At 38.9% G+C, this 24,999-nt stretch overlaps 1 protein-coding gene across 3 annotated transcripts in view; it reads right to left on the bottom strand.

Moving 5' to 3' along the window:
- UBE3D (ubiquitin protein ligase E3D) overlaps positions 1–24,999 on the bottom strand; it is a 581,163-nt gene that overhangs the window by 123,115 nt on the left and 433,049 nt on the right. For 2 of the 3 annotated variants that reach the window (XR_014807534.1, XR_014807527.1), the window contains one exon: positions 1,960–5,668. The gene's annotated coding sequence lies outside the window, so the exon portion shown is untranslated. Of the gene's footprint in view, positions 1–1,959; positions 5,669–24,999 lie in introns of those variants that run through there. The other variant, XR_014807535.1, reaches the window with a different exon arrangement.

The following is a 24,999-nucleotide window of genomic DNA, read 5'->3' as shown; positions in this document are numbered from 1 at the left end:
TTTTTTAAATTAGTGATTAAATATGACCAGTAATGAGACATCACTGAAATGATGCAATAAGGGCACATCACTATTGTGACATTCTTGCCATAAATGTATACCCTGAATCAAATCATGAGAAAACATGAGACAAGAGGAAAAAAAAAATCTGCAAAATAACTGTTCAGACTCTTCAAAAGTATCAAGGTCATGAAAAACAAAAGACTAGGGAGCTGTCTTTGGTTGGAGAAAATTAAAGAATTCTGCCAGATAAAGGCCATTAGTGGGGCAATTGTTGGAATCTCAATGAAGTCTATAGATTAGCTCATGGTATTGGTCAGTGTTAATTTCCTGGTTCTCATCATTACGCTATGGTTATTTAAGTTCTTATGATTTGGGGAGGCTGAGGGAACAGTGAACAGAATTCTTTGTACTATTTCGTATTTTTGTTGCAAGTCTGAAATGATTTTAAAATAAAAGGTTTTTGCTTAAAAATATATGAGCAATATAAAATACAGATGGAGGATAAAGGAAAGAGAAACTTCTTCCTCAATTCATGGGTCAGAGGAAAGAGAGGTGAATAGCGGAAGAATCAGAAGACGGAAGCATTTGAACTGAAATTTGAGGCCACCCATGTCGAGGAGTGGTACCCTAGGCCAAGAAAAGAGGAGGACTACAAATATCAAAAAAAGGAAAAAGCAGAATTTCCTTTTCCTATAGAGGCTCAGTGGTTAACGAACCCAACTAGTATCCACGAGGATGCAGGTTTGAGCCCTGGCCTTGCTCAGTGGGCTAAGGGTCCGGCATTGCTGTGAACTGTGGTGTAGGTTGCAGACATGGCTCAGATCCCGAATGGCTGTGGCTGTGGCACAGGCCGGTAGCTGTAGCTCCAACTGGATCCCTAATCTGTGAAGCTCCATATGCCATGGGTATGGCACAAAAAAAGAAAAAAGGAAGGAAGGAAGGGAAGGAGGGAAGAAAGAAAGAAAGAATGAATGAAAGAAAGAAAAAGAAAGAGAAAAAGGAAGTGAAAGGAAGGTGTATTTTGGATATAAGTAATCGTGCTTCTTTGAAGTTCAGTGTCTCTGAGACAGAAGCAGTGCACAATAACAGCCACACTTGAATGTTCCTAGGTCTCTGTGGCAGGCTGAAAAATGTGCCTCCCCACAAAATATCCATATTTCAATCCTCAGAACCTGTGAATATGTGACTTTACATGGCTGGTAGAGAAGACTTGGCAGATAAACCTGGGTTAACTAGGTGGGCCCAGCATAATCACAAGGGCCCTTAAAAGAGGGTGGCAAGAAGACAAAGGCAGGAGGAGGAGAGGGGACAGAGGAAGTAGACGGTGGAATGAGATGCTCTGAAGATGGAGAAAGAGACTGTGAGCTAGGGATGCAGATGGTCTTTTGAAACTAGAAAAGACAAGGAAACAGGATCCTCCCCAAATCTTCCAGAAGAAATACAGCCCCCTTGCATCTTTATTATTATTATTATTATTATTATTTTGTCTACTTGTTTTCTTATTTGTCTGGGAACATATGAGGTTCCCAGGCCAGGGGTCGAATCAGAGCTACTGCAGCCAGAACTACACCACAGCCACAGCAGTGCTAGATCCAAGAACCATCTGTCACCTATACCACAGCTCATGGCAACGCTGTATCCTTAACCCACTGAGCAAGGCCAGGGATGGAGCGCACCTCATGGACACTAGTAGGGTTCATTAACCACTGAGCCATGACGAGAACTCCATTGCATCTTTATTTTAGTTTCTGACCTCCAGAACTGTATGAAAGTAGGTCTGTGTTGGTTTAGCCACAAGTTTGTGCTCACTTGTTAAAGCTGCAATGGGAAACATTACAGTCTCTGCTGCCTCCGTTTGGGCCATTTCAGTTTCCTCTCCATCTAGACTTTATAGTTCCCTTTCTATTCTCTCTGCTCTGTCCTCCATCCTTCCCTTCTCTTAAATGACTTCAGGTGTTTTTGTTTTGTTTTGTTTTGTTTTTATGTGGGGGGGTTGGGTAGGGGTACACATCCATGGCATGTGAAAGTTCCCAGGCCAGGGGCTGAACCCATGCCACAGCAGCAACCTGAGTAACTGTAGTGACAATGACAGATCCTTGGTTAACCAGTGAACCACCCAGGAACTCTTCAGAATTTTTTTTCAGGCTCTGGACTATCATATCATTCCTTAAGGAAGTTCTCTGGGGTCCCCAGTACATGCTAAAAGACATCCATACTTACTATCCTGTCATTTAAGAATCTGGCCCTAACATACATTTCTAACTTTCTCTGGATTTCTCTGCAGCATTACGTTTTGTCCCAGACAAATGGATTTAGTCACAGTCTCCAAACTTCTCCTGAATTTCAGAATGCCAGCTTTGAAGGTCTAGGTCATGTCTGTACTCACCATAACCCTAGCCCACAATGATTTCTCTCTCCACTGAACTTCCAGAGTCTATTATTGACTGTACTCTGAGACCCTCATGCCACCTGTTCTTAGTGTCCAGACCTGAAGTAAAGGGCTCCTTAGTACTCACAGCCTCAATGCCTGAGGAAAATTCTATTCATTGGGATTGCCTTTTGAAGACATGATTCAGAATTTTATAAATATGAGTGAATCTGGGAGGCAGATTTAGTAAACACTCAAGTCAATGAAGGTATATTAAATAGGATTCTGGAAGCAAGACTAAAACAAATAAAAAATGATCTAAACACATGCTCTAATGCTTATGGAGATCTGTGGATATATTTTCTGGATTCAAATCTGGGATCTATTGCTGGGCAGTTTTATTCCCATAGCTGAGACCACTACTGACTGAAAGAACTCACTCTCCTCACTCAGGATGTTATAAGCAAACCTTCTAATTATAGACTTTGGTTTCACACATAGGTCTTCCTACCAAGATAGAATCTATTGGCATGAACTCTGGTTCCCACTGTCAATTTCAAAATTGGCATTCAGGTTTATACATCAGTCTCTTGTGAATATGGTTATTCAGTCAATCACTCAGGCTAAGCTCAAAAAGACATAAATCAAGTGAAGGAACTGAAGCAATTTTCTGTACTGCCCTGGCCAATGGCAGTGACTTTACACGACCTGGATCTGAGTTCTTTAGACTAGTTGCCTGAAATGATCAAATTGACCAGATTAGTGCTCAACTTGTCACCATCATTTGCAGAGATAGCCTCCTTGTGCACCTGGCATTGTCCCTGAAGTGCTGGGCAGCTGTTCCACCGAAAACAGTAACAGCTGCAAAGCTTAAATCATTTCACGTTTTAGTAAGATGACAATAACATGATATGCAAACAGCAGAAGGGAAATTCCTTTTGGACAAGTCTTGTTGAATATGCAAAACATCAGAGAACCATGTACAATTGTCATGTGTGCTTTAAACGCCACGTGGAGAGAGAAGTCAGTGACACCCTCAGAGGAACTTGATGATTCACAGTTTCATAGTGTTGCCAAGAGCCTGCTACATTAGCACATTCCTGGAATCCCCTAAATCTTGTGTCTAAATGAAACTGAAGAGAATTAAGAAGCACTTTAGTCTGACTCACCATCCCCTTCACATTCCAGTATTAAATCATATTTATTAATGTGCCTGTGAACACTTGTTGACGGAGCCCCTCTGTGAGCCTCTTACTAAAATTTTCTCTTTGGTAAATGATTATAGAATCACAAAAAGTCCCCAAACCCAACATACATACCTAGCAAAAAAGAAAAAAAATTTTTGGATGATCCTGTGCTTATTTGCATAATTTCTTCTTGCACAATGGTAGCACACCTTTGTGAATTAGTGCAGCCGATCATGAAATCAAATTCATAAAACTTCAGTCTTTAGAAAGGAGGCTACTCAATTCAGAAACCCTCAGATTGCCAGAAATTCAGTGGCAGTGGAAGCTGACAAATGCAACAAGCTCTCTAGTTGACATTTAAGTGGTTTTGATGAAGCAAGGGGCAGCTCACTTGAATAGGAGAAAGAAGTGCTCACCTAAGTGAAAATACTGGGCAAACACTATCAGAGGCCCCCAGTTCTGCTACTTTGGGATTTGAAAGCAAAGGTCTCTGTTTAAATCCAAATATCTGAGCCAGAACAATACATCCCCACATACTAGCCAGATCCTTCCAAAATCTAATCTAGAAATCTCTCTGATCAGATATAAGAAGTTATGTACTTGTTTAAAACTCACCAGCAGATTTCCATTAACATGGAATCCTAGCACTTCCTTAAGGCAGTTTCAGCCCTTGACCATTCTCCCCAGGCCCCTGTCTTTCTCCTTTTGTTCTTTTCTATATTAAGCCTTTACTCTAAGTACATTTTCATGAATGTTTTCACCTTACTACTTAGGAATTCATTAGAAAGGGATCATAACAAAACCATTTTAGTCTACAAGTTATTAAAGATAGTTTTAGGAGGATAATACTTTTTATGTTTGCCAACATCTCCCACTATGTTTTCTTATCTTTTTCATTCTCCCATTTAGTCAAGGACATTTATTGCCTTGGGATACGCTCATTTGAGCAAATTCCAGGGGGAAAAAAAGTCAACTTTTGAGCTTCAAACACTCCAATCTTTGAGGATCTCATTATATAAGTTTATACCATAAAGTTTGGGTCTAGAAGATTAGTAGGACAACCAACTTGACCTGGTTTGCCCAAGACAATTCTGGTTTAAAAAAATCAAAGTCTCATGTCCTAAGAATACCCTCAGCACCAAGCAAATCAGGACAGCTGGTCACTCCAGCAGGAGACAGATTTATTGCCTCTTCTTTAGCTAAATATTCCACAGCAATGGAGGGGAAGGGTCTTGGAAAGCAGACAAGGACCCCATGCCTTTCTGGGAGTCAAACCCTGGAAGGATTAATAGGATGGCAGTTAAGTTAAGGAATTTGAGAGAACCTGTCTTATTTTTGTTCCTTAGTCATGTCCAGAAAGCAGCCAGTGGCCAAGAGACAGAGAGGAAAACAGTCTGATTATCTGCACTTTTTCCCCCAGGAGGTAGGAAATGAGAGTTTGGAAATATGAAAAGAACTCCAGAGGAAATGCCAACTAAGGGAAATGGAAAAGGGCACTGAGCAGGGACAGGGACCATTGCACAGCTGGTGGCTCTGCTGGGGGAGTGGGTGGGAGGGGTGGTACCTAGGCCAGTCAACACAACAATACTACTGCCTCCAGTTATATCCAACAGCCCCAACCAGGGACTCGTGAGAAAGTCCTTGAAATGACCAGGCATGGGCTCTTTAGAGCACAGATGAAAAGCCACTCATCTAGTTGAACCCTTTCATTTCACAGGTGAAGAAACAGAGTCCTAGAGGAATAAAAAATGTCCTTAAGATCACTCATTGAGTAGTAGAGTTAGAACTGAAAACCAATATTCTATACTGGTCGTGGTCATTAATTATTTGAAATAATATAACCATAGTAGGCACTATTTTATGAGTAGAAATATAGCCACAGTGTCAGGAACAGTGTAGGGTCTTGAGACGTTCCCCTGCTTATAAACTAACAGATGAGCCTGTGCCTGTTTCACAGATGGTGACAAAATGCACAAGACCCCAGGGGTCAGAAACAAATGACTTCATTACTCACAGCAAAAGCAGTGGCCAGAGCCTCACAGCCCCTTGCTTCAGGTCCCCACGCTCCCAGTGAGACACAGGGGCAACACGAAGGGCTCCTGATGGATGGCTGCAAACAAAACGTGTTGCATTTAGAGGACAGAAATGCTGATCTTGGGGGTTCACTCCTTTTGTATAAGCAGAAGCAATCCTGGCCTTGCTCTTGGGGAAGACAGTACCCAACATCTCAAGGTTGCTTGCTGTAAGCACAACTCTCATATATGGTATAGTAAAGAGGGGTGAGGGCCTTGCACCCATATGCATACCCAGCAAGAATGTGCAGGGATGCTCAGGCTCATGGCAGACCACCCCTCCCAACAAAGGTCGTTTAAACTAGATGGAGAAACAAACCTAGTAGTCCTATGGCTTAACATTGCCCATCAGTTTTCCCATTCCTTCCAAACATGGAGACTCGACTCATTACATTATAGGAAATAAAATGTCTTCCAAACACTGTTGGTACTATCTAAATTACATTACTTACCTGTATAACCATTTATTCTATCTATCAGTGTTAATGCCTGGTTGTTAAATCTTGAGTCTTCACCTCATGAATTAGGTATATCTCATTAATTTTTTTTTTTTTTTTTTTTTTTTTTTTTTGGTTCCCAAAAAAAGACATGTGGAAGTTCCCACACCAGGGATCAAACCTGCATCATAGCTCTGACCTGTACTGCAGCTGCAGCAATGCTGGATCCTCAACCCACTGCATCAGAAGGGAAATTCCTAATTTAGTTTTTTTAAACATCTCTCAGCAATATTTTATAGTTTTCAGGGTACAGCTCGTTCATATATTTTGGCAAGTTTATGCCCAAGAATTTAATAGTTTTATGCTATTATAAATAAAATCATTGGGAGTTCCTCTTACGGCTCAGCAGTAAAAAACCTGACCAGGATCCATGAGGATGCTAATTTGATCACTGGCCCCACTCAGTGGGTTAAGGATATGGTATTGCCATGAGCTGTGGTGTAGGTCACAGATACAGCTTGAATCCCATGTTGCTGTGGCTACAGTGATGGCCGGTAGCTACAGCTCTGATTCCCAGCCTGGGTACTTACATTTGCCATGGGTGCAGCCCTAAAAAGACAATCAATCAATCATTTTTCAAAATTTCCCCAAAAAGGTATGGCTGTTAAGCAAGGGTGATAGTCTAGATATCTAACATAGGCACCAATTAGAACAGAAGCTGGCTATGACCAAGTATACTGCCTCATCTTACCAGATCCTAAATTCTACTAAGAACTCATGCTCATGCTTGACTTAGAAAACAGGAAATTTACTCAATACTGTGTAATAACCTATATGGGAAAAAACCTGAAAAGGAATTGATATATGTATAACTGATTTACTTTTCTGTATGTCTGAAATTACCACACTTTGCACATCAACCATATTCCATTTTTTTTTAAATAAAGTTACCTGACATTTATGGAGAAAAAAAAATACAAGAAGTTGAACACCAAGAATTTGCTAGAATACATAAAAAATGAACAGCTTTTGCCTAGGGATGAGGCAGACATCTGAATGCATGTTAGCGATCACAGTCCTGGTTGGTTTGATCTAATTCGATTGGAAGTCAATCCAGAAAATAGCTTTCTGGCTTCTCCAAACCCTACTATTATTCTTCTCATTTTCAAATGAATGAGGAAACCTGTTTGCATAGAAACAAGCTTGTTTGGAAGGCCAAGATAAAGTATGGTTTCAGCTAAAATGAATTTTCTAGGGAGCAGCTATTGGGGAGAGGTCAAAGAATTCTTTCAATTAAAAAAAGGTAAAATAATTTTAGGGGATGTTTTTATAATCTTGAGGAAGTATTATGAGTGACTAAAGCTCTGGGGATGACCCAGGGGCACTTAAGATGCTTCTTTTACGTGTTGTCAATTAGAGTCTGTCTGGCTGGTCTCTCCAGGAGGTAAGATATAATTGACAGTGTGAAAAATCTCCCAAAGAAATTATGTAATTTTCTCTCTCATTTAGGAGAAAAGCTAAGGCTCATGCATGGCTCACAGCCACTCAATCAGCTGCTGGCAATCCTGGAAACACCTTAAGGAGAAAGTTCTTGCTTACTCTCCTCTCATCCTCTAAAGGAAAATTATTTTATGATTTGTTTCTTAGGAGTCATGCCCAACTACATCTTCTTTGTGACTCTAGGAACATCCCAGTGAGACAAGCACGAATGATCTCAACTGGTGAATGGAAAAAACAAAGCACAGAGACAAAATGCTGTGAGATTCACTGCGTCCCAGTTGTGTGGTAGGTGGTGTCTGAACAGTGATCGATCTGTAGAGCTGTTAATTCCAATGATCTGGATGACTTCTCATGTCTCTACTTCACAGACTTAGAACCACTGAGTCAGTAGAGAGACCCAAGAAACAAAGCCTGTCTTAAGTCTTCATGAAACCCTTGCCACCACCCCATCCCATCCCAGTCCTAAAATAAAGAAAAGCACATTTACCAAGGGAAGGGCACCAGGTAGCAGTGTCATACACTGTATCACCTTATCCCTACAACAAGCCTGTGGAATAGTATTTTATTTCTGTTCTGCAGGCCAGTCTCCCCCCTCCACCACAAAACCACATCATACTTTATGAACTCTTCAGAATTTTATGATTAGAAAAGCTGAAAGGGAACTATTAATTCCAGCATGTATATCTTTGCTTTTCATTTTAGAATTGGTTTTATATTAAATTATAGGTGGCATCACAGGGGCTGAAGAAGTAGAGGCTGTGACCTTTTCTAGTATTGATGAGCTCTGAAGATCTTAACCAGCCCTGGATGGTTGGTTGGTTAAATATCCCCCTGTGATATTTAACAGCAAAGCATGGGGATATTCTAGTTTCTGTGGTTGCCATAACAAAGCATCACTAACTTGGGGGCCTAAAACCACAGATATTTATTCTACACAGCTCTGTAGGCCAGAAATCTTAAATCAGATGTCAGAGGGGCTGCGCTCTTCCAAAGACTTGAGGAGAGACTCCTTCCTGCCTCTTCCAGGAAGCTCTGGTGGCTCCAGGTGTTCTTTGGTTTAGGGTTGCACATCAGTCCCATCTCTACTTCCATCTTCACATGGTCTCTGTGTCTTCTGTCTCTATTATAAGGACAATTTTTATTGGATTTAGGGACTACCCGGATAATCCAGGATGATCTCAACTCAAGATCTTTAACTTAATCACAATGAATAACCCCTTTTCCAAATTCATAGGTTTGCAAATAAATAATGAAAAGCAGTCTGAAAAGATAATAAGCCATGTAAACAAAAACTCCACGAGGAAAAAGGGTTTTGTGCTTGGTTGCTGGGTTTTGTTTTTCTCTGTTGATCCCAAGTGCCTGGCACGTTGCTTTAGAATAAAGCAATGAGGTAGGGTGGGATCTCAACTCTCAATGCCAAGACTGAGAGAATAACTAGGATGATCTCAGTAGGTAGAGAAACTGACTTGGTTGTAAAGTTTGTCCCAAAGAGACAAAACTAGAAATCAAAATTTTAAAGTCCAGAGAGGCATGGCAGAAATCAGAATTGTGATTCACTCCTGTGGGTAGATTATAGTATGATTCTTTCAAGTAAAGATACTAAGGTAAGTTAGGTATAATATGCGTGGGTTAAGTTTTGCAGATTAAGACCCTACCCAGAAGTTGTGATAATCCTCTAGAGCAAGAGCTCTCAAGAGTAAGAAACATCAAGATCCCCTTCAAGAAAACTGGAGTCCAGTGCTAAGATGCTATAAAGAAACTTATATGGAGGTACATGTATCTTTTTGAATGAAAGTTTCGTCTGAATGTATGCCTAGGGGTAAGATTGCTGGATCATATGGTAGTTCTATAGTTTTCTGAGGAACCTCCATACTGTTTTCCACAGTGGTTGAACCAATTTTCACTCCCACCAGTAGTGAAGGAAGGTTCCCTTTTCTCCACAACCTTTTCAGCATTTGTTATTGATAGACTTGTTAATGATGGCCATTCTGACTGGTATGAGGTATACCTCATTGTAGTTTTAATTTGCATTTCTTTAATAATTAAGAAATTATTTCTTTTCACATGCCTATTGATTATCCATATGTTTTCTTTGTGGAAATGTCTATTTAGGTCTTCTGCCCATTTTTCTATTGGGTTGTTTATTTGTTGTAGAGTTGTATGTTGTTGTATATTTTGGAGATTAGGCCCTTGTCAGTTATATCATTTGCAAAGATTTTCTACCATTCTTTGGGTTGTCATTTTTAAGTGGTTTCCTTTGCTGTGCAAAAGTTTTTGAGTTTAATTAGGCTCCATTGGCTTATTTTTGTTTTTATTGTCATTATTCTAGGAGGTGGATCAAACAAGATGTTTTTGCAATTTATGCCAAAGAGGTTTGCCTATGTTTTCCTCTAGGAGTTTTATAGTTTCTCGCCTTACATTTAGGTCTGTAATCTATTTTGAGTTTATTTTTGTGTATGGTTAGAAAACTTTCTAATTTCATTCTTTTCTATGTAGCTGTCCAGTTTTCCCAGTGCCATTCAAAAAGACATGCACCCCTATGTTCAGTGCAGCACTATTCTCAATAGCCAAGCCATGGAAACAACTGAAAAGTCCATCAACAAATGAATGAATTAAGAAGACATGGTAGATATATGCAATGGAATACTATACAAAACCATAAGAGAACAAAATAATGGCATTTGCAGCAACATGGATGCAACTAGAGATTCTTATACTAAGTGAAGTTAGTCAGAGAAAGACAAATACCATATGTCACTTATATGTGGAACCTAAAATGGTTCCAATGAACCTATCTACAAAACAGCAACAGACTCACAGACATGGAGGACAAACTTGTGGTTTCCAGGGGGGAGGGAGAAGGGAGTGGGATGGATTGAGAATTAGGTGTTATAAATGCAAACTATTATCTTTAGAGTGGATAGACAATGAGATCCTACTGATCAGAACAGGGAACTATATCCAATATCTTGGGATAGAACATCATGGAAGATAGCATGAGAAAAAGAATATATAAATATGTATGACTCGGTCACTATGCTGTACAGCAGGAATTGGCAGGACATTGTAAATCCACTATACTTTAATTTAAAAAGCTAAAAAAAGAAACTTACCTGAAATCCCTATTTTGCATACTTGTGAAATACAGTTGGAGTTAAGAGAAGCCCGTGACTTAGCGGGCATGCATACCTACAAGGTACCACCCACATACCACTAGGATGGCATTGTATTATTTTATGGCCTGTGCTGCCCAAGATCTTAGCTTAGGAAATGATGGGGCTGAGTCATCAGAAGATGATTCTCCATAGCAACAGCTAGGTTGGACAAGGAAAGAACTGTCTCACTTGGCAAATGAAAATATGGAAGGAAGTACCTCCTAGCCAGAAAATAACACATGATAAAACCAGGAAAGACACAAGTTTTTGAAAAGTGGTAGATAAGGCATAGCCAGTAGTCTGAGAAACAAATCTGTAGAATTTTGTAGAGGTCTAGTTGTGGAGAAGGAAATGAGAACTAGCATTTACTTCTTCGTGTCATTTAGTTTTATGGCAACCTTTCAGGGTTCCATCAAAAAATAAGTAACTAAAGCTTAATTGGGTTAAGTTACTTTCTAGGGTTAATCAATAGAGTAGAAAAGATTCCGATTCAGGTCTGTCGTGACTTCAAGCAACATGCATTTTCCATGGGGATGTGAGAATAGGCCTGTGTTTTCCCTTCAGAAAATGATCAACGCAATTAACAGCACAATACTGCACATGTATATGTTTTGAAGAGGAGGAAAGGACACCAGAGGGAGGTATAGCTATTAGGAGATTGTTACAATGATCCAGGGACAAGATGATAAATCCTGCATGAGGATGATAACAATAGGAATAACATACATAGTTACATTGGCTGAGATTAGTACTGTATTTAAGCACATAGTCAAACTGGTATATTTAGACACATAGACTTTAACTTTCTTTTTTCTTGGCTGTGCCTGCAGCATGCAAAAATTCCCAGGCCAGGGATGGGATCTGTGCCACAGCAGTGACAATGCTGGATCCTTAACCACTAGACCACCAGGGAACTCCTAGGCTTTGACTTTTTTTTTTTTTTTTTTTTTTTTTGCTACAGCCTGGCATGTGGAAGTTTTGGGGCCAGGATCCGACCTGCATAATACCAGATTCTTAACTCAGTGAGCCACCGGGGAAGGTTTTTTTTTTTAAATTTGCTTTAATGGATTTAGGAGATGACCCAGAAGAAAAGAAGAGGCACTTAAAAGGACCCAAGACATTTAAGCCTCATTCTTGTTTTGGAAAAAAAGCACTGACTTTTTCCTCTTACCAGAGAAAGACTTTAAAATATCAGAGAATTCAACATTTTTTAATTTCAAATTTCATGAAGTTTATTTATTAAGTAATTCCCTTACTTCTCCCCAATCTGAGAATTCAAAAATTTAAATTTCAAATTTCTCAAGGGTTGTTTATTAAGTAATTCTCCTGTTTCCCAAAATGGTTTGATGACCTATGAATCATGTAGAGACGGTAATGTTTCTGAATGAAAGGTTTTGTATAAACTAAAAACATTTATAGTTACTTCCCCTATTTAAATAAAGCATAGCAGTGAGGTGTTCTGTAATTCAGAAATGTAGATTGTAATTTAGAAAGTGAAACCTATTTTTATAACTTTATTTTTCTAATGTCAGCTGACATTAAAGTAAATGTGCTGTCAATTGTATTGATCAGTTTCTGAAGGGAAAACACAGGTCTAGTCTCACATCCCATGGAAAGTGCATGTTGCTTGAAGCCAAGACAGACCTAAATCGGAATCTCATCTGCTCCATTGATTAACCCCACCAATTTACTTATCCTGACTTAAATAAGATTCAGTTCCTTATTTTTTTGAGGGAACTCCCATATGCTGCTGGTATGGCCATAAAATTAAAAAGTAAAATTAATATATATATTTTTAAATCATAGGAGTTACCTAGTGGCTCAGTAGGTTAAGGATCTTGCATTGTCACTGCAACATCTTGCCTCACTGCTGTGGTGTGGGTTTGACCTCTGGCCTAGGAACTTCCATATGCCACAGATATGGCAAAAGAAAAAAAAAAGAATTAGGTATCATAATATGTATAAGCACTTAGCAAAGTGCTGGGCTCATTTTTAGAGATTAATCATGGACACTGCTATGGTGAAGTGAGATTTTTCTCTTCCATGAGTTTCTGTCCTTGGATAGGCAGGATGTTTGCAGAAGCTGCCAAGCACACTCTTACCAGGATACCTGTAAGCAGGTTTTCTTTCTGCTAAAGCAATCAATACAACATCCTCCAGCCCATGCATCAGTAACTTTCTTTTTTCATTTGTTTTATAGAGTACAACTCCAAGTAATTCATTGTAGCTGGGAGTAAAAATGAGCAAGTGCATGGACTGAACCTGGGAAGTGCTGATCAGAGAAGGAAGGAGCAGAAAAGATAGGAAGAGCGTCAGAATGGTAGATTCTGGAGGTTTTTCGTACATGAAATTTGATAAGAGAAAACTACAGAAGGATTCAAACTACCAGGAGTAATTTCTCTCCACATATCACAGAATCAGACAGAAGAAGCAGGAATAGATTCTTTGCCAACCCAGCAGATCCACAGCAGGTGGATCCACAGCAGGGGTGTGCAGAGCACATGCCCTTTAAGAGCAAGGAGATTCCTCTGAGTCACAAGTGGATAGTGAGGGGGCCAAGGGAAGCCTCCATCATATTGGAATGAAAATGCCTGGCCTGGTTGGCGTCTCTTCACTCAAAGGAAGAATAGGAAAGAATGAGCTGAGGTCCAGAAGACAATCTTCAAGTTAAGAAAAAAGAAACACTTTAAAGATGAGCAAACAATCTGGATATCTCACCAAAGAAGTTGTACAGACATCAAATAAGCACATGAAAAGATGCTCAATACCATGTGTTATTATCAAATGAAAATGAAAACAAATTAAATACTCCTACATAGCTCTGAGAATGGCTAACAATTTTTTTTTTAAACTGACTATGTTAACAGCTGGTGAGAATTAGAACAACAGGGACACTCATTCATTGCTGGTGGGGATTTTAAAATGTTACAGCCACTTTGGAAGGCAATTTGGCAGTTTCTTACAAAGTAAACATAGTCTTACCAGGCAATAAAGCAATCACACTCCCAGGTGTTCCAACTTATTTGAAAATTCATGCCCCCACAAAAAAATCTGTACATGAATGATTTTAGCAGCTTTACTTAAATTGCCAAAAACTAAAAGCAACTAAGGTATTCTTCAACAGGTAAATGGATAGAAAATATGTGGCACAAATATTCAGTGATAAAATATGGCATATCATTCAGTGATATAAGAAATGAGTTATCTTGGAGTTCCTGTCGTGGCTCAGTGGTTAATGAATCCAACTAGGAACCATGAGGTTGTGGGTTCAATCCCTGGCCTCGCTCAGTGGGTTAAGGGTCCGGCATTGCCGTGAGCTGTGGTGTAGGTTGCAGATGTGGCTCAGATCTGGTGTTGCTGTGACTGTGGTGTAGTCCAGCAGCTATAGCTCCAATTAGACCCCTAGCCTGGGAAACTTCATATGTCACAGGTACGGCCCTAGAATAGACAAAAAAAAAAAAAAAAAAAAAGGAGAGAAAGAAATGAGCTATCAGGTCACATAAATAAATATATAGGTGACTGTCTATCTTATGTGCATACTACTAAGTAAAAGAAGCCATTCTGAAAAGGCTACACACTGTATGATTCCATTCAAATGACTTTATCTATATAGATAGTAAACAGATTGGTGCTTGCCAGGAATTCAGGCACTTGGGAAAGGACCAAATAGATGAAGTACAGGTGATTTCTTTTTAAGGTGGTGTGGCATTGTAATGGAGGATACATGGCATCATGGATTTGACCAAATTCATAGAACTCTACGAAACAAAAAGTGAACTTTGATGCACACAATTAAAAAACACTTTAGGGAGCTCCTGTTGTGGCTCAGTGGTAACGAACCCGACTAGTATCCATGAGGATGTAGGTTTGATCCCTCACTCTGCTCAGTAGGTTAAGGACCTGGCATTGTTGTGAGCTGTGGTGTAGGTCACAGATGAGGCTCGGGTCCCATGTTGCTGTGGTTGTAGCATAGGCCAGCATCTGCAGCTCCAATTCAACCCCTAACCCGGGAACTTCTGTATGCCGTAGGTGCAGCCCTAAAAAGAAAAAAAAAAAAATCCTTTAGAAGGTTGTAGAATCCCAGAATGAAATGCAGACTGTGACAAAATAATCTATTATAAATATAGGAACAGCCTCAGTAAAGGGAGTGGAGGAGTAGGAAATGCTAAGTAACCTTGAAAATGAGTGGATAAGTAAAAGAAAAAGAACTGCACATAAGCACTCTACCCTCATTGATAGCATTGTTTCCCATGAGTGTTCTGGTGAGCAATTCTTTTTTGTTTTTTCCTTTTTAAGGCAGCACCTGAGGCATATGCAAGTTTCCAGGCTAGGGGTCAAATATGAGCAACATTTGCCAGCCTACACCACAGGTTGCAGCAACACTGGGACCCACTGAGCGAGGCCAGGGAACCCACATCCTCATGAATACTACTAGTCAGGTTCTTAACCGGCTGTCCTGTTGTGACAGGAAATGCCTGGTGAGCAATTCTGAAACTGCTAAAATGTCAACTGGAATCGAACAATTAAGTAAGTGGATTAAGTAAGTTAAGTAAAACCAGATGATAGGAGCCACATATCTTACTGTTGGAGTAAGAGATTACAGACACGAAAGGGGAGATATCTTGAATGATTCCCGAGGTTAAGAGATTAAAGTCACCAGTATGAAGTCATGTCTAGATGAATACAGATATACATGGATATATATATACAAAGTTATAGATACAGATATAGACATGTGCATGGATTAGTATGCACACGTTTCTTTTCTTTCTCAACTGAGAGGTCCTGGAAGCAAGAACACCCCAGTAACAATGGGCATTACTAGTGCCCAGGTCTTGTTTTCTGTTACCAGTCCCAAGAAATGGTTGATTCTAGGACTGGGACAGGAAATGTACAGGATAGCTCAGAGCATTTTGTACTGCCAGAAAGTAAAGGGTTGATTAAAAAAAAAAAAAAAAAAAAAGCCCTACAATAATAGGGGAATACCAAAAGGCATAGGAGCCAACTGGACAAAAGTGGAAAATTGGAACAGAATAAATAAAGTAGTACTGAATTATAACCCAAAGTATAAAAGATATAGTCCTGAGTCCTACTGATGCAAATAAGTGATGGATTGGTTGATTTTCTTTTTCTTTTTTTTTCTTTTCCTGCACTGCTCATGGCATGGGGAAGTTCCCAGGCCAGGGATCCAACCCATGGTAGAGCAGTGACCAGAGCTGCTGCAGTGACAATGCTAGATCCTCAACCCAACTGAGCCATTAGGAATCTCCAGTTATGACTGATTGATTGATGGATTGAATCAATAATGAATGGAGAAGGATTAATTTCCCATACAGAAGCAAACTCCCCACTCCTCAAGTGGGCTCTGCATAGTGATGTCCTAAAGAGGTCATTCTGGAAAGTGGGGGGAGAATAATTCACAACAGAAAAATCTGACAAACATTACCTCTGCCAGGTGATGAAGGTTAGTAGCAAGAGTAAAACGTCATGTTGATAGTATGTAGACTTGATACATAATAATAAGAATGGCACTTCTTCCCTAAAACCCATTACCCAGGTCTAATAATGAGAAAGGTATCAAACAAATCTCAAATGACTGATCTTCCACAAAATACCTGACGGAACTCTTCAAATCTGTCAAAGTTATCAAAATCATTTTTTAAAAATCTGAGAAACTTATACATCCAGCAGGAATCTAAGGTGACATGATGATTAATGTAATGTGGTACCTAGATAGGGTCTTGCCTTTAGCTTGACCTACATTCCTAATCTTTGGACTTAGATTTCAAGGAACATTTTGTCGTTGACAAAACACCCAACTTTTCCATTGTATGTATACATCTTCTTTATCCAATCCTCTGTTGATAGCTATAAAAAAAAAGCATGAAATAATGCCATCTCCAACAACATGGATAGACCTAGAACTTATCATACTAAGTCAGAGAAAAACATTGTATGATATCATTTATATGTGGAATCTAATAAAAATGATACAAACAATAGAGCTTATAAAACAGACACAGACTCAAAGATTTTGAAACCAAACTTATGTTTCCCAAAGGGAAAATGTGAGGGGGGGAGGGATAAATTAGGGGGTTGGGGTTGCTATATACACATATATAAAATAGATAAGTAACAATGTGTACTCTATAGCACAGGGAAATCTACTCAATATTGTATAATGACCTATATGGTAAAAGAACATGAAAAGGAATGGATATTCTGAAACCACTAAAATGTTAACTGATTTACTTTGCAATACCCCTGAGACTAACACAACTTTGTAAGTCAATTATATTCCAATAAAATTACAGAAGGAAAAAAAAAGAAAACACCCAACCCTTGTGACTCAGGGTACATGGGCTGCCAACTCTGGAGAAACTTGCATTCTATACTCTCTGCCTGGGATCCCGGGAAACACAGTTCATCTCTCAGCATTCCCCTGACTGCACCACACACACTCAACACTCTGGTCGTGTTTCCTATTCAGCCCCTTTTATTTTTCAACTCAGTGTTGGAAGTATTTCCTAATCTCATCAAAGACAAATTTGCTATTCCTCATTCTCCTCTTTTTTTAAAAGTTGTTTGTTACATGGAGAGAAGGAATGAGAGATCTTTATTCTAACATCTTAAGCCAGCAAGTCCAATGTTACCATAATTTCAAAGAAGGGTAAGCATTAAAAAGAAAAGTTAGCTGTAATCCTCAGCTCTCTTTCTCCTCCTTCCCATGATCTTATAGTAGTTTCACATTTTAAGACCAAGTAGAGACTACAGTGGTATTTTGTGGCATCTTTTAAACTTTAAGGCAGTCACAACAATAATGTCCTGTATGAATTTTAGTATACCAGCAACAGCTTAAACATAAGATAAAATCAGTCTATGTTCCCTTTTAAAAATTGGTCAAATTTCTGGTTAGCAGAAATGAATTCTAACAGATTGATATGTGATTTCATCAAGATTCTACCTAGACTCTGAAGACTTTGTAATAATATTCCCCATATTTAAATGTTTGTATTGCTCCAAATAGTAATTCTCCATTTAGTTACTTATACCTATTACGTGTGATGTATTAAGCTTCAGAAACCAGTTGAATTTGCCTTTCAAGGTTTTGTTGAAAATATCACATAAGTTTGATATCACCATCAAAATCCCCCAACTGTTTTTATTTTACATTTATAGAAATTATCTGTGAAACATGTTTTGGAAAATAAAAATAGTAATCAAGATTCTTAAAAAAAGATTCACAATAGCCAAGACCTGGAAACATCCTAAATGTCTAGGCACAGATGAATGGATTAAGCAGATATGGTACGATAAAAACACTCCCTATAAATAAAAGTCCACGACCAGATGGCTTCATGGGAGAGAAAGTAGTTTCAAATGATGCAACTGACAAGGGCTTAGTCTCTAAAATATACAAACAACTTACATAACTCAACAGCAAAAAAGCTGAAAAAACAATGGAAAAATGGGCAAAAGATCTAAATAGACATTTCTCCAAGAACGATATACAAATGGCCGACAAGCACATGAAAAAATGCTCAACATCCCTGCTTATTAGAGAAATGCAAATCAAAACTACCATGAGAGACCACCTCACTCCAGTCAGAATGGCCATCATTAATAAGTTCACAAATAACAAATGCTGGAGGGGGTGTGGAGAAAAGGGAACTCTCCGGCACTGCTGGTGGGAATGTAAGCTGGTAAAACCACTGTGGAGATACCTTAGGAATCTATACATAGAACTGCCATACGACCCAGCAATCCCACTCTTGGGCATATATCCAGACAAAACTTTCCTTAAAAAAGACATATGCACCCCCATGTTCATTGCAGCTCTATTCACAATAGCCAAGACATGGAAACAACCCAAATGTCCATCGACAGATGAATGGATTAAGAAGATGTGGTATATATACACAATGGACTACTACTCAGCCATAAAAAAGAACAAAATAATGCCAATTGCAGCAACATGGATAGAACCAGAGATTCTCACACTACATGAAGTAAGTCAGAAAGAGAAAGACAAATACCATATGATATCACTTATATCTGGAATCTAATATAGGGCACAAATGAACCTTTCACAGAAAAGAAAATCATGGACTTGGAGAACAGACTTGTGATTGCCAAGGGGGAGGGGGAGGGAGTGGGATGGACTGGGAGCTTGGGGTTAATAGATACAAACTATTGCCTTTGGAATGGATTAACAATGAGATCCTGCTGTGTAGCACCAGGAACTATGTCTAGACACTTTTGATGGAGCATGATAATGTGTGAAAATAGAATGTGTACATGTATGTGTAACTGGGTCACCATGCTGTACAATAGAAAAAAATGTATTGGGGAAATAAAAAAGCAAAAAATTTAAAAAAAAGATGTGGTACATATTTACAATGGAATATTCTTCAGCCATAAAAAAGAATGAAATAACGCCATTTGCAGCAACATGGATGCAACTAGAGATTCTCATACGAAGAGGAGTAGGTTACAAAGACAAATACCGTACGATTATCACTTATATGTAGGATTTAAAATATGGCACAAAAGAACATATCTGAAAAACAGAAACAGACTCAGACGTAGAGAACAGACTTGTGGTTGCCAAGGGGGCAGTGAGATGGACTGGGAGTTTGGGGTTAGTAGATGCAAACTGTTACATTTAGAATGGATAAGAAATAGGTCCTGCTGTATAGCACAGGGAACTATATTCAATCTCTTGGGATAGACCATGATGGAAGATAATATAAGAAAAGGAATGTGTGTGTGTGTGTGTGTGTATATATATATATATATGACAGTGGCACTTTGCTCTCCAGCAGAAATTGTAATATTGTAAATCAACTACACTTTAATAAAAAATAAATTTAAAAAGACATTTTAAAAGAAAAGTATACAGGCATGAGTCTCAACAATTTTGACTCTCTTATCAAAAAGATTTAGCTGCAAAGAGAAGATGTGAGATTTTCCTATAACTTTCTACCTACCCCTAAATCTTCTATGTCCTTAAATAAATCAAGAAAACAAATCAAGAAAGTGCTATGCTAGTCTCCCTCACAATATTTGGATAGTTCACAGTGTTCTTGAAACAGCATTGGGGACAGAAACCTCCAGAGGTGAAGGGAGGGTATGTGCTTGTGTAGACTGCAGGAGGCTGCATGCTGTCCTTGGGGTCGGAGTGTGGGGGGGTCAGGTTGTTGCCCAGGCTCTGCCCTCTGCACAGGCATTTGCCCCGAGGTTTCTACCCAGCAGAATAGCCTTTACTATTGTCTTGGTCTCTGTGTTCCTCCTCCTTCTCGTTTCTTCATTGGTATCTTATTTTAAATAATTTTTAACTTCAGAGGGGGTATTATCTTAGCAGTTTCTCTTAAATCTTTCCATTTCATCCCTACAAAGCCATAGTACATATGATCAAGTGTTCAAGAAGATGCCAGGATCTGGAATCAGGTGGCTTAAGTTTCTAGCCCAAGAGCCCATCCTTTTGCAAAGGGTACCTGCAAGGGGAGCCTCTCACCTATGTGCCTTGCTTTCCTCTTGCTTCAGATAAAGAGGATAACATTATCGACCTCAGAGTGAGGGAAATGATTTCATGAATTCATATCAAGTCCTTGGCCCCCAATGAGCTTCTAATAAAAGCTGGCTATGACAATTCTAATTATTACATTTGTTTCTTCTCAACTGTCTTACACTTTTAATTTGTAAGCTTCCCAATTTTACAATTTCATCTTCTTTTAAACAGTTTTAATGTTTTATTATTTTGTGGTATTGAATTCTCTTTCAAAGTTTTAGTTTGTTTTTTTTTTTTTTAGTTTTTTACTTTTTTGTTCATTTCTCAAATGTCATCAACATGGCTTAATTCTTTCATGGTTCATTTAAGTTTCATCAATATAGTTTAATTCTTTCACGGTTACATTCATTTTATTCCTGAGCCTTTATCAAACTTTTTTCCTTTTCTATTTTTGCCTCTCTTTTTGGGACCTTTTTAATTTCCAAGCTTCTGGGAGTTCTTTCTGGCTTGTTTTCATTTTAACTATATTTTGTTTAATATGTTTGTATATTTTGTACAAGTCTCTATCGCAATCTTGTAAATACTCTTTATTTTCCTTTATCTTGTTCTTTCTGTTCTTCACCCTGTAGCCTCAACTTCTGCTCTTCTCAGTCTCCTGCCCCTGACAGTCCATCAAATCCTGATACCATCAGTAGCTGATCCCACAGTTGCTGTGGTGTAGGCTGGCAGCTGTAGCTCCCATTTGAGCCCTAGCCTGGGAACCTCCATATGCTCTGGTGCAGCCCTAAAAAGCAAAAAAACCCAACAACAACAAACAAACAAAAATCACCAAAACATTACACAAAGGGTAATTTGAAAGACCCATAGGCTAGATATCCTTTGAACCGTAACACATTTTTATAGAAATGGCACATTTAGATTTCTGGAATAATGCTGTTTCTTCTTAATTAAAAATTATTTTTATTATAAAGAGGTAATAGATATTCAAAACATTTTTGGAAAATTCAAAGAGTGTATTAAAAAAAAAAAAACTAAAGTTATTAGAGCTAAAAGGCGGCCAGAGACTATCACCTTTATACAGCAATGAAGTTCCTTCTTTTCAGACTTTTTTGACTTATATTTTACCTTTAGGATTAGAGGTGTATCACATGTACAGGTCTGCATTTTTCCACTATCAATATATAATGATTGTTTTCCTTTGCTGTAAAAATCTTCCAAAAAATTACTTTAAATATCTCCAAATAAATACACCATATTTAACCACACCTCTAAGTTGGTGTATTTCTCCCCATGCATAACCTGGTCTCTTTAAGAGAAGTGAATTGCCTTTGGTCTACTGTTTGTCACATGTACAATAGAGGTGAAGTAGCCTGGAGGTGCTTTTAGCTTAACTCTAGTAAATTAGAAACTGGGTCATATTCAGTCTCTGAACTTGGAATCATAAACTTGATTCAACAATTAAGAGTCATAAGGACTGTGGCCTAAAATCTGGCTCTGGTCTTCTCATTTTTTTCCAAAGAAGCTATAAACACAAAATTTTAAATGTATTATCTGACTGTGAAGAATTGAAAGATGACAGGTGTGAAGAAACATGCAGGCCAATGCTATGCAAGGAAAACCAAACTGAGAGCTTGGCTCAGTCCAAGGTTCCACAAGACTGAGGTCTCAACAAGAGCTAGGTTCCAGTGGAAGGGGCCACATTAGGAGCTGGACAACTGGATATATTTGTTTTCTTTTTGGACCACTGGATGCATTTTTTTCCTTTTTGGCCATGCTTGCAGCATGCAGAAGTTCCTGGACCAGGAGTCAAACCTGTGCCAGAGCAGCCACCTGAGCCATAGCAGTGACAATACTGGATCCTTAACCCACTAAGTCACCAGGGAATTACCATGGATACTTTTAAAATCACAAAATAAGATTAAGGTTTAATGGAAACAAATCCAACTAGTATCCACGAGAATGCAGGTTTGATCCCTGGACTTGTTCAGTGGGTGAAGGATCCAGCATTGCCATGAGCTATGATGTAGGGACAGATCTGGCTTGGATCCCACATTGCTATGGCTGTGGCATAGGCTGGCAGCTGTAGCTCCAATTAGACCCCTAGCCTGGGAACTTCCATATGCTGCAGGTGCAGGTGTAAAAAGAAAAAAACAAAATAAAACAAAATAGTATTGAGATTTATTGTGCCCTGATAATTTTAGTCACATCCAACCATCTGTTTCAACCAGATCCAAGAACACATCCACATATATATGTCCATGTGGTAAGCCTAGAAGCATTTGTGAGTCTGTGACTCACTCCTGCCTTGAGGAAAAAAAAAAAAGTTTCTATCAAGGGCAATGGGGGATGGGTAGGGAGACAGGGTCTCCTTTCTCCTGCTCTAAAATCAGTGCAAACTGCTACTTCTGACACAGGTGAGGAGCAAGGGAACCACGGCTTTCAGAGAGGTCTGTGTAAAGATATGACTGCAGAGTTCCTTAGATGAGGAGTTGGGAGAATATTTAAGAGGTATCAAAGGGTACAGGAGAGATGCTATGAACTATATTTCATGTTCAGTTCATGTACTTCCTCTTGCCCTGGTCTGCAAGGTTTTAGGACTGAGCCAAAATTTCAGTATTTCAAGCTGGCAGAAGGACTGAGATCATTCAAGGCCTGGATAAGACACAGTCATGGAGAAATAAAAGTGGTTTACAGGGTGGTTTCTTCAAGGCAACTGAAGCACAGCAAACCCAGACCTGGTTGGGGTAAGTGGTCAACATATTTTCATTCAACAAGTTTTCCCCAAGGTCTTATTATATATATGGCAGGCCCTTCACTAGGCATGGCAACTCAACTGAACATTATAGATATGATCACTTATCATCTGGAGATGGGAGTAACAGAGAAGTAAGCAGGTCATTATAATTGGGTGTAATTAAGTTACTATAGGGACAGTAAAGATGTGATGGAAATACATGGAAAAATACCTTAATGCAAACTGGGGTGTCATGGTAGGATCATCTGAAAGAGCAGTGGAATTAGTCGGGACTTTGCACATTTGAGTGGTGGGAGGAAAGTGGTGGAAGGAGGAAGATGTTCCATATAAGGGAAAAGCACATGAAAATATTCAGATGCCCAAGAGAGCCTGAGGCCTTGGAAGAACTGAAAAAAGTTGGAAAATGGCTGGAAAATCGAGTTTTAGAGGTCAAGCAATGACAGATAAGATATCTAAGGAGACCCAATACCATTGGGCACTCAAAGAGGAAACCTGGTAGTTGTTATGGATTTAAGTAATTGTTCAACCACAGTTATTCTGTGACTAGTGGAAAGAGGTAGTACAAGAGCAGCACTCCTCCCTCCCACCCCAGGAAAGAGAAAGGGCAAGAGCTTGGCAGAGTACCAAGAGCCTCTGGGAGGGCCTGGGTTGTGGGTGGTGAGGAAGGACGGAGGCAAAAGCTCTGTTGCAGGAATTGGTCTGAATAGCTCTTGAGGGCTCCCTTGCACACAGGTCAACAGCAACATGACTACTTCCATCCCATCAGGCATGGACATGCCTACATCACTAGGACTGCTTGATGGCTGAGCTGACTAGGAAGGAGGGGACCTGGATTGCAAGACCTTAATTAGTGATTCTCCTGTGGGGAAGAAACAGGAATAAGGGAGCGGCCAACCTAGAAACGTCCTCCCCTCTGAGGCCTTAGTTGAACTTGTTTTTAAAATACTTCTAATAAAAATTAAACAGAAGTTCTGAAAGAGGACCTCTTTGAAATTAGTTACACTTTCAGAAGGCCATATACACCATATAAGTGATACTTCAGAAATTCTATAATAGAAAAATATTGGTTCAGCAGAGGCATGATGGGAAATAAACTCTCCATGTGGTAAAAGACCTTAAATAAATAAACAAAAAAGGCACACATGAAACCAATGACTAATTTCAGGCCTCACTTCTTCATGATGAAAGAGGAGGTTTTTCAATGCTTCCATTATGCATTCATTAATTAGAAGCACATTACTAGCTGAGAATTGAAGTGAGCTTCTACTAGGCAGATAGTGGAAGCCCAATAGCATGAACTCATGGTACAGAAATAAAAACATGTCTTTGTAAAAATCCATTAAACATTAACCTCAAATTCTACAAACAAGTAATACAATGTGGAACTTTTTTATGTAAGCCATGTAAAATCTGGATTTGTCTCCTCTCTAAACAAAAATGAAAAAGTGGTCTGTGTGTCAGAGGCTATTCTTTTTTGGATACATATGCTCAAACAGGTAACTTTTTAACAGTTACTTGTGAACAAATATTTGATGCCATCATACTCTCACCCTTAATGGAGATTTAATGGAAATATTTAATAGCATTTGTAAAACATTGTATCTCATTGCATTTTTTCAGTGACTCCATGAAAAGTATTATGTGAAACTTAGAGAAGAACATAAATTGCCCAAGATGATTGTGTTAGAACTCATGTCAAAATCTTACAATTTTAAATACAATATTATTTTCAGACTACCCACTGATACAATCTTTGTTCCCTAGTGAGTAGGAATTTTGATTCCAAAGAGCTATTTTCTTTCCTTTTCCTTTTTTAAGAAATCTTCATCTTTGGTCTTTATTTTTTCAAACGCATACACTAGACTACAAAATACCTTCCTCCAGTTGTACGTTAATGTGCTAAATTTGACACTCAAACATGTATTAAATGCCAACCATGCTCCTGGCACTTTGAAGGGACAAATAAACATGACAAATGCCCCTATATTCATTCTGTTAATGTGATAAGAAT

Source organism: Sus scrofa, chromosome 1, assembly GCF_054392235.1.
Source record: "Sus scrofa isolate SSC_HxYL_T2T_F1_AM1 chromosome 1, Sscrofa_HxYL_maternal_Yorkshire_Landrace_v2.0, whole genome shotgun sequence".
Taxonomy (NCBI): Eukaryota; Metazoa; Chordata; class Mammalia; order Artiodactyla; family Suidae; genus Sus; species Sus scrofa.
Note: the sequence above shows the minus strand (reverse complement) of the source record. Positions and strands in the feature narration are given on the sequence as shown.